Source organism: Geospiza fortis, unplaced genomic scaffold, assembly GCF_000277835.1.
Source record: "Geospiza fortis unplaced genomic scaffold, GeoFor_1.0 scaffold447, whole genome shotgun sequence".
Classification (NCBI taxonomy): Eukaryota; Metazoa; Chordata; class Aves; order Passeriformes; family Thraupidae; genus Geospiza; species Geospiza fortis.
Genome location: NW_005054467.1, coordinates 542,400 through 554,541, shown reverse-complemented (window position 1 = coordinate 554,541; position 12,142 = coordinate 542,400). Strand labels below are relative to the sequence as shown.

Below are 12,142 nucleotides of genomic sequence, written 5' to 3'. Positions count from 1 at the left end.
CCAAATAAAAAAGCAAACAAACAGCACCTGTTTACTAAAAGGACAAACAGTTTTTGCCTTTGTGGATTAGTTTTGACATGTTGGAGATATTTGTGACTTTTTTTCTTTGAGGTTTAGCCTGACATTCTTTCTGGCCCGTGGGGCAGTAGCTCTGTGAAATGATAATTAAATAGTTGTTTCTGAGGGGAGAGCTGTTTTTCTTCCTCTGTCTATTTGTGGAACCGTTTGATTCCCATTCTACAATTATACTTGATTGTCAACATTCTCTTGCTTCCACTGCTGTTTAATATTTACAAGGCACTATGAGATGGTTCTCATTTACACTGGTACAAAACATTATTTTACGAAGTTTGTATGCTTGTCATGACCTAGAAGGAGTTTAAAAAAGTACAAAAAGATGAAGAGAAAAGAAGGATCAGGATAATGATTGCAAAAGAATAGGAGTCTTGGAGTCTTTTTGGTGCAGGCTGTCTTGTTAGTTACTTAATACCATATCCTGTAGTAGTGTTAGTGATTAGTGTCTGCTAGTATTAGTTGAGATGGTGAGTCTAGTCATAAGAGTGGTACTCTTTCCCTTCAGCTCAAGGTTGCTGAAATCTGCTTTCTGGTGTCTAAACCTCTGTTTCAGTGTTTGGGAGAAAATAATCCTGTGTGCTGAGCACAGGCCTGCAAAGGGCCAACAGGACAGAGACACAGCGGCTCCATCGCTGCCAGCACTGGGTCACCTCCAGTGTCACCTTCAAGGTGAGAGGGCTCATCACCTTCAGTGCAGCCACTGATGGGCCTGCAGTGCCCCTGGGCAGATGGCACAGGGTGGCTGGTTCTGTGCTCAGGGCACAGTGGCCTCTTCAGGAGGGCAGGGGAAGGGGGAACATAGAGCCATAGGATGGTTTGGGTTGGAATGGACTTCCGAGATTGCCTAGTTCCAACCCCTGTCAACACTTTCCACTACAGCAAGATCCACCACTTCACAAAATCTTGGCACTTTAATTCAATGCAAGGTTGCAGAGAAAAGCCATGAGAGCAATTAGAAAGGGACCTAATGATGAGAGGCAGTCAGGGCAGCTTCTCAGGGAGAAGGTAAAACAGAATCAGGAAGTTGGTACAAAAGGAGGCAGAAATATTTAACACACTAAGGTGATGTTGTGTAGGCTGAAATAGCGGATAATGTTGGTTTTTGTTGTTTTATTTTTTAAACCAGTAGGTAAAATTTACTGTTAAGGCAACTTGAGAAAATAAATCAGGTGTGCATTTGTGTGCCAGAGATAATGTTAACATTAATTTTTAACATGGATTGTGTACTTTAAGTAACTTGCTCTAGTTTATACAGTTCCATCTGGCCTATGTTATCGGAGAGCTAGGAGTGCCTTCACCTTTTGTGAAAATAATGCAGATTATTCAAGCTGCCTTGCAGAGAGGACCTGTCATGAAGTGTGATATGTTAAGATCCATCTGAAGAATAAATTGTGCAGAATTACCACTTTCCTTGCTTCTTCAAGGCAAAGCTTGCCAGAAGGGCTAAGCCACTCTTGGACGTGCACTCTTATTTTTTGGGTGCCAGATGTGGAAGTCCTTGTCTTGTACAGGGGACTGAATGGGACTGAAAACAGGGTTAACTGTGAAAGCAGGCATATTTATTTGCACAGCTAAGTCAAGTTCAGCGTTTACATGTACAGGACACAGCATTTACACACAGGCCATTGGTACTGAGGCTGCCTTGGGATCCGCACATGTTGCCTCAGAAAGGAGATGGTTGTGATCTACTGCAGCCTGCACTGGATCCTGTTCATTCTGCTGCTCATGCTATTTTTTCCCTTCGGACCTGAAGGAGCTCCCGCACCTCCGTAAGGAATTGTGCCAGCTTTTAGACTTGAAAAAAGACAGGACCTAAGCATGCCTGATGGTGTTGTTATTGTCCTTGCTTTCTGAGAAGGGATTTGAGGTGATTGTTAAATGATTTGATGCCTGTGATGTTGGATAAGTCCTTACACCTGAGCTACACAGTAGAAGTGCTGAGAGGTAGTGCAGACTCTGGGGCATTTTTCTCTCACACAGCCTCTTCCCCAGCTGGTTGCTCCAGTGAGCCAGAAGTAGTCAGGTCTGTCTTCTCTGCACAAGAAAGGGCTGCTGCTGTCACCCTGCAATGGAGCAGAGAGGATTAAGGTGGTGATGGGGGGTCACTGTCAATAGTGGGGGTGTCTCCTCTCCCACAGCTTGTGCCAGAGCTGTGTTCCCAACAGAGTAAGACTCTGCTCAGGTGCTGGAACTTCTCCTCTTTTAGCCTAAGACTGGTTCCCCTTATATCACTGTCCGCCAGCATGAAGAGTCACCCTCCATCTTTCTTGTGAGCTTCTTTCAAGTACTTAAGGGCTTCAGTGAGATCTTCCTGGAGATCTTCTTTTCCATCTCCAGGCTGAACAACTCCTTTCTCAGCCTGTTGTCATAGGAGTGGTGCTCCAGCGCTATGATCAGTTTAGTGACTTTCCTCTGGGGTTGTTCCATCTCTTTCTTGTCCTGAAGACCCTAGACCTGGGTGCAGTTTTCAAGATGGAATCTCACAGGGGCAGAGTAGAGGAAAATAGTCGCCTCCATCATCCTGCTGCTCATAGTGCTTTGAGTGTAGCCCAGGATGTGGCTGACCCTTTGGGCTTCAAGTGGATGGTGTCAGCTCATTTTTGTCTACCAGCACCCAGGAGTCCTTCTCTGCAGGGCTGCTCTTGATGTGTTCTTCTTTCCCTCAGTCTGTGCTTATGTTTGGCATCACCCTGATCTGTCAGTCTTGACTATATCTCAAGATGGAAAAATAATGCTCTGATGGGTTGTTTCTGTAAATAAACATAGTGGTGATTTTTAAATTGGGATTAATTTTTTTTTTTTAGTAAAACTCCTTAAAAATATAGGACTGTAAAATATCAGAAACTAAATGTTCTTGCTGCTGATTGCTCATCCTGGTTTCATTCAAGAGGATGACTGTTTCTTCAGCTATAAATTAATTACGTTTTCTCTTTTTCTGAGAGCAGTTCATCTAAATGTTACTCTGATACACTTGAATATAGTTATTTATTACTCTTCAGAAATTAATTGTAAACACTTGTTTTGCAATTTTTTTCCCTAAGAATTAGAAAATCATAGTTGGCTTGTGTTGTTAGCATCCATATGAAGCAAATTTTCATGTCCTCAAGTCGCAAGTATTTTTTTTGTTTTGTAATTTAAAATATAAAAGAGGGATATGCAAAGCAATTTTGTTTCATATCTCCTAAGTATTTATATCATATAAATAGAGCCAATTTCATGATGAAATAGTTTGCAAATTGTTTTGTTTCCCTTCTCTTATATTAGGTAACTGTATAATAGAATACTAACAGAGTGAAATTCTGAAATGCTTTTAGATATGTTTTTATAAACAGTATAATGTTATGTGAGTGTTTTTACTTAGTTTCCTTGTTCTTTTTTGCCTCTATTAAAAGGAGGGAGTTTTGTATTCTGATAGTGTCTTCCATATGGTTTGCTTTAGTCAATATATTCTTTGAAGTATATTTGCTGTGTATTGGTAGCCATGTACTCATTTAAGGAAAAAAGGAAATTGCTAAATCATTCTCTTTTTTTCAATCAGGATATAACATGGAGTGAAACAAAAATTTCTGAACATTGCATTTAGCAGTTTTATCATTGTATATGGAAAAATGAAACATTTTATTGTTACTAGCAATTATACTTTTCTACTGACTTATCCATGCAAGACCGACCTCGTGCCATCAGCATTATAATTATAAGTTGAAAATCTTGTTTTTTAGCCCCTTAGAGTTATGCATTTATGCCATTCGCTGTGTTAATGGGAGATTTATAGTTCACTTTTTTTTCTGTACTTTAAGAATGAAGATTCTAAAAAAAAAAAGCTGGTTATTCCATGTAAATAGATATATTTTGACAAAAATTCAGTAGTATCCAAGGTGTTACGTCACTTCATAAAATTTAACTGGAAGCTGCTTGACCTAACTTTTCCACATTTAGGTGTTCAGTCAGTAGATGTATGGCCTGTCATTGGTCTTGAGTTACATAAGGTGTATTTTTGCTGTTGATGTGATCAACAAAGCATGGCAGTAGTCCATGGTAATTCAAATGAAGAAAACAACAGCAACAAAATTTTTATATGTCTGATGATCAGATTAGAAATAAAAACATAATTAATTTTTGAATATTGGAGTACCAGCTAAACATTTACTCAGGTAATTACATACAATTATGATAATTTGCATTTCATGGTAAAGCTTTAAACTTACAACATCAGTATTGCCTTGGAAATTATTGCTGTATAGGGAGTCTTCAGGGAGTTCTTAAACCAGGCAATCAATTCAGTTAATATAAAATAGTAATTTATTTTGTTTAGCAATCATATAGTGAAATCTCTGTACCACTTTAACATATCTTTTCTTTTTTCCATACATGATAAAAAAATTATGAAGGCATAAACTCATGACTTTTAAGAATATGTGTTTGAAATTACATACTGTTCTCACTGTAGAAGTGTTTCATGTAGATTTATTTTGCATACTGCAGCATTTTCCTGGAGCTGGTTGACAAAACTGAGACTTGGTGTGCAAGCTCTGCAACACTTGAGAGACTTGTCAGCAGGTGGAGCTCAGTGCCAGAAGACTAGTTATGACTGAATAAGGCAAAGCTGTTAGCATGAACTCGGGAGAGATGCCCATGGCAAAAGCAAGCTGAAGCACCGTGGTACAGCCGTTGGGATGTTGTAATGCCTTGTGCCAGTAGAGTTCCAGGCTTAAAACTGTACACAATTGGAAATGGTTTTATCTGTTCTAGCATAATGAAAAAAACCCACAGAAATTCACCTCATATCTAATCACTTCTGTTATTTGTTATTTCTTTTTAAAAGGCTTCAGAGATGTTATCCTTAGCTTTAAAAATAAGATATGCCAGCTTTTAGTAAAGGTTGTGGTAATTAAAAAATTAGATCTCAGTCATTATGCAAGGAAAAAAACCCAGCAAAATACATGAAACAGAGCTGAAGTGCTACTTTATTTGTTTGTAAATTATTCTACCTAATGTGAATGTTTTATCTTTCCATCCTTGCTTTCTAGAATCCAAGACTTGGTCCTCTAATTAGTATGATCAATAAACCAATAGCCAGAGTCTTGTTCTGCAGCTTTGTATTTGAAGAGAATGTGTTCATAACTCTCACTAAAATAGTAACTGACAAATTTAATCAATTTGTATGTTTTGATTTTTTCACTGTTAGTTACACAGATATGAAAGAGGCTTTGCAGGAGTTTGTGATTTCTTTAAAGATGCTTCATTGCATACATTTTAGATGTTGGATCTCAAGGTCCTGAAATGTAATCTGCTGAGAGAACTGCCGCACTCTTGGGGGTTCCTTTTCCCCTGCTGTGTCAGACTGTGCAGGTTCTTTATTTTGAAACAGATGCAAGGAAGTGATTGCCTTCTGAGACAGGCCATTGCAGCAATTGCAGAAAGTAACAGTAGAGATAAATTTTTCATTTTTCTTACTGATTCGGTAGACACATTCTTATGCTCTGTAATCACCAAACATCTCCCTTATCTGTCTGTGTAAGTAATTCTCTACTGATTTGAGGCTCATGACATTTATATAAAACTAAGATTGTATTAGAGCATGGTAGGGGAGCCCTTCAGAGTAATTTGATTTATATATTTATAAATCTTGTACACTTCCACCATGTTATTGCAAGATCTTAACTTTCTTGTCAATAGACCCAGGGCCAGAGGTATCCTTATCCTTTCTTTTATTTTAGTCTCCGCTGAGGAAGCGCTGCCAGTAGAGTCATGCTGTAGAAATTTTTGCCTATTTATTTATTAAAGACCTGGAAATAAACAGTTTTATTTGGTGGCTGCCTGGACAGCTGAAGTTCAGTTTTTTTATGGCCACTTTCCAAGCTTGCTGACTTGGACCTGTGTTTCTGGCTTACAGCCAGAATTTGACATGGATCAAAAGTGCCCCAAATGTCAGATGCTTTAAAGAAGTGTGGAGAAGATGAATTCTATTCATCTTTCTCTCTTAGTGAATATGTTCTAGATTCTTTTTTAAATCCCAACTGCTGATGGACATATATCAGGGGAAGAATAATACAAAAGGAGATAATAAGTCAGTAGGCAGATAAAATCAGTCATACTTTGTCCAACTGACTGTCCAGAATTTACAGGAAAAGAGGTCAGTGGAGCTGTCAAGACTCTTGCCACTGAACATGCCTAGAGACTTCTGAAGTAAAAGGCTGGACTAAGTTCGCACACTAAGGCTCAGAACTTAAGTATTTTTTAAGGTTAGCATATTATCTATCAAAAATGTGTTGAGAAATAACCTGGTCTTGGGGAAAAGTGAAATTAGAAGTATAAGCAAAATTTTTGAGGAATTGAAGGAGGTGGATCGTTCGCAGAAGCAGAACTCTTTAGAATATTTGAAGTGCAGAATTAGTTTACTCTCTCTGTATGAAGGAGAGTTATAAGCACTTGAGATACCTAGACCTCTCTTGAGCTGCCGAAAATATTTCAAGACCTTTTATTTCTTCCTTGAGGAAGGCTTCACCATAGTAATGTTCAGAACTGCATACCCACTGGGAATTTGTTATTTCACTATGAATCTTCTCTGTAGGTTAAGAAAGCTTCACACAGAAGTTTCCTTTCAAACAGAATTCACATACGAGTATCCAGCATATGTTTCTCTGTTTGCTGGGAGGAAAGTAGTAATTCTTTGCCAGAATCAACATCATTGCCTTCTTGCATTTTTTTCATAGTGATGGGACTGAATTAGTGTGATTGCTCACTTCTCATAGCCTCTAGGCAGTGCACAGGAAGCAATGTGATAGAATTTGGCTGCTTTAAATCACTTCTCTGCTTTTCTCTCTTCCTTTTTAAGTGCCTGATTAAAAATACCATTGTCCTTAAAGGCAATTATTATGCTTCTAAAACTCCTAAAATCTGCTGTAAATTAATTATTAGAATTAGGATTTGTGTTTTTAATCTAGTGTCACTGGTAGTTTTCTGCCAGATAGAAGTGTATGATTTTATGCTTAGCTTCTGGTTTTTTTCTGCCATGTGGGGAAGTTCTTGCCTGCTACAGACTTGAGAAACCAGAATGGCAATCCAGTTTTCAGACCACTGTCTTTAAGTTATAGAGCCATTTTTTTGTTCTCCTTTTTATTTTTTTGGGTTTTACTGTTGGTGCTTTTTAACAGTGAGGTAAGTGAAATAGCATATTTCAGATAATCCTTTTTTTTTTTCTTTTGTCATCTAGCAGTCAGATGTAAAACATTTCTGGCCAGTTTGGGATCCTGGTGCTTGAACATCAGCACTAATGCCTGATTTTAGATTGCTTAAGATATCCTGCCTGTAACATGAAGCTGTGACTCAAGTCTGCCAGTCCCATGTAGTTGTCTTGGAAATGTAGACCATAAGGAACACTGGATATTAATATTCAAACAGGTGAAGCCCTCTTTCCAAGAGACATGGAGGTTGTTCTTTGTTCAAAATAGTCTTTAATAGTAGGGAAAATTAAAGTTCTGTGTGAGACAGTGGTAGTCACTGTAATCTTGTCAAAAAATTCTAGGATACTTATCTCAATTTCTTGTAAGGGAAGTATAGAAACAGGTCATCAGAAAGTTAATTTCTCTTTGGCTGTTGTGTTAGGGTAGCGTGAGAAAGTCAGTGACATTTTCATGAAGAAAATAGCAGATATCCAGGAGTTTCTGAAACTGATGTACTCATCCTAGAGGAAAGAAAGCTTGGAGTCACAGCCAAGATGTGTGGACATTTGTAATTCTTGGAAAATGATTGAAGGTCTTTACTTTTAGGGCACTGTAAGATTTTGTAGACCAAAAGCAGGTTCTTTTCTGGAAGTTACAGCAAAATATTTCTGCAAGAAAAATGATTTCCTAAATCCGATGGTTTTGTCAAGTTTCTGAAGAAAGCAAGATTTGATTGGTGTCTAGAAGCTAGAGTATAGATTAGTAAAAGTAGAGGGGAAAAAAGGAAAGAAACCAAATACAGGATCGAGTGGCAGAGCCAGACACTGGCAGCTCCAGAGGCAGCAGAGTGTTTAGTTGGGCTCAGAATGTGCCTAGGAATCCTATCAGGAGTGAAATGAAAAGAGGTCAGGGACCGTGCTGAGGACAAGACTATTGTGTGGGTCCAAAGCCTGTCCAGGACACAGGACCAAACATAGGATTTGAGAAACCTACAGCATACTCATGTAGGGCTGGAGACAGAGCAGTTGTCAGTGTAATTTCATGGGACAGTATTTCTGTGAGAGTGTGGCTCATCATCACGAGACTGACTTCATCAACACATGTTGCTGCTGTGGTAAATTGAATGCTAAATCACAGCCTAAATGGTATCATAAGAAAAATATACAATATATATATATATAATTTCCAAGAAAAGTATACAAGTAATATACCTGAGCTATATCTGCAATTTTTTGTTTCTGATGTGCCTCAGAATGACTTGTTTTGTTTCCTAGATCTTGGCTATGCATACTAAGATGAAATAAAATCACTTAATGTTTGCCTTTATATATAATACAAACTTCTGTCATTCCCCTTTAGATTAAATTTACTTAGTTTTGCTAGAACTCTGTAACAATGAGGACTTTCACAATATCTACCTGAAATTACCTCACTCTGGAAACCTGTAGCATTTACTTAGCAACTGCCATAAAAATGAAAATAAAATGGAAACACAAATATATTGGTTTGGGGTTTGGGGGACTAAAATGAGATGCTTGACAGTCTTGATAGTGTCTGTATCATGTTAAGCTGAAATTTTTGTCCTTTGTGCTAATTGCTGTTTAGAGCAGTTGAGCATGGTGATTTTTATACTGAATTCAGTGTAATGCAGTGAATGTTGCAGTACAGAAGGAGCTGATGTGACTGAGCTGGCCACAGGCAATTGTAATGAAAAATGATGCATGTTTTTGTATGGCTTTTAAGTGAGGGGAGATGTATTTAGAGAGTTCTAAAAATGAAACATTTTAAAAGTAACTTCTGAGCTAGAAACAATGAAACAAACAAACAAACAAAAAAAGTAACTTTTGGTTTATAAAACCAGAAAAGTTAAAGAAGTAACTCTGGGTTTAAAAAAACTAAAAACCTTTTAGGTTTGTATTTTGTTAGTCTGAAAGAGAAACACACATCCTCAAGGAAAATCAAAGTTCAGTGCAGCTGATATAAATTCAGTTTTCTTATGTTAATTTATTGGCTCTTAGAGCATGAAGGGGAGATGATGTTTTCTCTGTAGGGGGTGGGGAAAGCCAAACCTGCAAGTGGAATTATAAACGCTTCCTACCTAATAGGATTCTGTTACAATGTGGTTATGCTCATTTAGTGATGATTCAAGTTCCAGGCCACAGTAATACGTGACAACTACATAAGGACCATTAATGAAGGAATGATTTGTTTTAGACTAATTTTTATATGGGCAAATGAGGTAGTTTTTTGACAAAAATGCAGCTATTTTCTTCTTAGGCTGTTTTGTAGTAGTATGCAAAGCTGTGGCTGTGTTTTGGTCTGCTTGAGACTGCTGCTGCTTTTTGTCCATTTAATCTGTTGACTCCATAGGGATTTTTATATATAACATGTAAATTAACACTGGTTTTGTGGATAGTTGTATGTGCAATTTGATTTTGGTGTCTCAGGAACTGTGTGACAATGAAATTTTTAGCTTTATAATATGTAATAAAAATAGTGAGGAAAATAGGGTTTTCAACCAACATGACTGAAGTATTTAATCAGTTACTTTCTTTAACATACCTTTTAAGAAGTTGATGCATTGAATCATATATAACTATACCTATAAACTAGAAAATACTGATTTTTTAGGGCAGGGGTGTGTGGGCACAAAAGGAGTTTCTTCTGTCACAGAGGAGACTGGTCTTTGATTCAACAAGCAGCTTGGGTATGCCAAATAAATACAGCTTATGAAATTTGAGGGAACACTGCTTGGTTGTTCAGATGCTTTTTAATAAATAATGATTGAAATAAAAAAAAGAAACTCTGTTGACTGAACTAATAACTCAAAGTCTTGCATTTCTGTAGAAAAAGTGCTGCCTTGTTTATTTTGGTTCATCATGCTAGATAAAATTTATGAACCTCAGCTTGAATAGGATTGAAATCTTTTATTTGATACAATTACTAAGACTTACACACTGACTCTGTCCTCCATGTTTATATTGATATTTATATTTTCAAAGTAATCTTGTTTGTGTCTAGGTTTGTAGTTGTGATCTGTGCATGAGTTCAGTGGACCATAGGCTTCACTCAGAGTTGAATTTGAACACTGCCAGTTCTGAGGGTTTGCATTTTTGTTGTTCTGTTGTTAAAATTGGCAGATATTTGTTGTTTTGGCACCCTACAAAGATTACTTATTAAGCCTACCTCAATTATGGTGCTAAACTTGTGTTAAAGCTGTCACAAAGTTGGTCTATCATTTTATCTATTAACATGCAGGCTGATTTGTACATAAACAAGTATCTGTCAAGACCAAAAGTAAACATCACATTCTAACAACCCTGCCAGACAGCTGTCAGACAGAAATGCCTGATCAGGTTTGAATCTAGGCATACTGCAAGCTCTTTCCAGTTATGAAAGTTTCAGTTTTATTGTTTAACACATCTAATGTAAATGTGGATCTGGCTAAGAACCTGTCATGTCCCATTTGACTGAAGCTCTTCAGGATCAACTCCATGAAACTTTGTTTTGTTGTGATAAACAAAATGTGCCCTCTCACAGTGGGATTTTCCAAACAGGTTGCAATCACCAGTCCATATTTAGTAACACTGTTTATTGGGAGAAGAAAAGGGCTTCACATCCTGCCTGATGACTTAACATATGATGCCATTTCTTGGTGCCTGACACAGCATTTGCCATGTGGTTTCATTAGAGCCTGTCAGTGAGTCAGCTCGAGCCAGTTAATGAATTATAAGAGGAAACTTGATTAGTAGATGCCAGTGTGTAGAGGGCAGAAGTGAAGAAATGTAACTTTGTACCGGTCAGAACAGTGTGATGACAAACATAAAGACAGTGCCCCTCTGGTGCAATGGCATGGTCGTTGGCTGGGCAGACAGGATATCTCTGCTGCCTGTAAGAACTTCCTGTGAAGTTAGGGAAAAATTTGGTGGTTTCCCCACTTCACCCCCCTAGTTTTAGTGTTTTCTGTAGGTTGGCATGGACTTCTGCTGAAGTTGGGCTGCAGGTCCCTGCCTGCAGCCTGGGATCCTGCAGCTATTGGGTGTTTAGTTTTTGACGTCTTTTGAACCATAGGAGGATTTATGGATTTCAGGGTCATGCAATATAGTGATGCTATTCTTATTCTCTGTTCTTTACACATTGACTTTTGTCCACTGCTTCCCCTACAGTTGTTCAGGTTTCAGCTACTCCAATACATCTAATCCCTTCCAGGAACCAGACTTTCTTGACTTAAATGCCTAAGATCTGGACTCCACCACTGGCTTTGTAAAGCGCTTATCTTTAGCAGGTATTACCGAGTGTAAATGTGGCTGAAAACCAACCAAATCCATCAGTGTTTGAATATATTTAATGAGATCTGGAAAGACTGTCATTCCTCTTGTTAGTGAGTAGTGCATTCTAATTAAAATTATTGACCGATGTAGTAAGTGCAGTCACTAACAAATGCCGTAGTCAGTTCATGCCATGTTTATAAATACTGCATTTAGATATATTTTGGGCTGAATAACCCCCTGTTGGCACAGTTGGAAGCAGCATCAGCTGCTTCATTTGCTAATGCACAGAGTACTTGCTCCCATAGCTTTAGTTTTCCCTTTATGCAGTTGGTACAGCATCCAGTTAGTTGATTCAGTTGTCTTCCCATGTCTTTGGATACAAAATGCTGAACTTAAAGAGATGCAGTCCTCCTTAGAAAACCATGTTTTGGATGGAACCTTTGCTTGACTTGAGGTCAGGAATTTTTTTTTCAGAATCTCTAGGAAGAAACTCCCCAAACTGTCCTTCTCACTGACCTGTTGCCTTAGTTCTCCATTCCCTGTACTTCACTCGAGCGTCTTCTAACTAACCTCCAGAAATGGCAGAAATAAATCACCTCTTTGCAGCTCATAGCTGTAATTCTCTTCTGTGCT

At 38.0% G+C, this 12,142-nt stretch overlaps 1 protein-coding gene across 1 annotated transcript in view; it reads left to right on the top strand.

The window, feature by feature from the left end:
- FER (FER tyrosine kinase) overlaps positions 1-12,142 on the top strand; it is a 143,816-nt gene that overhangs the window by 40,714 nt on the left and 90,960 nt on the right. The gene's annotated exons all lie outside the window — the stretch shown is intronic.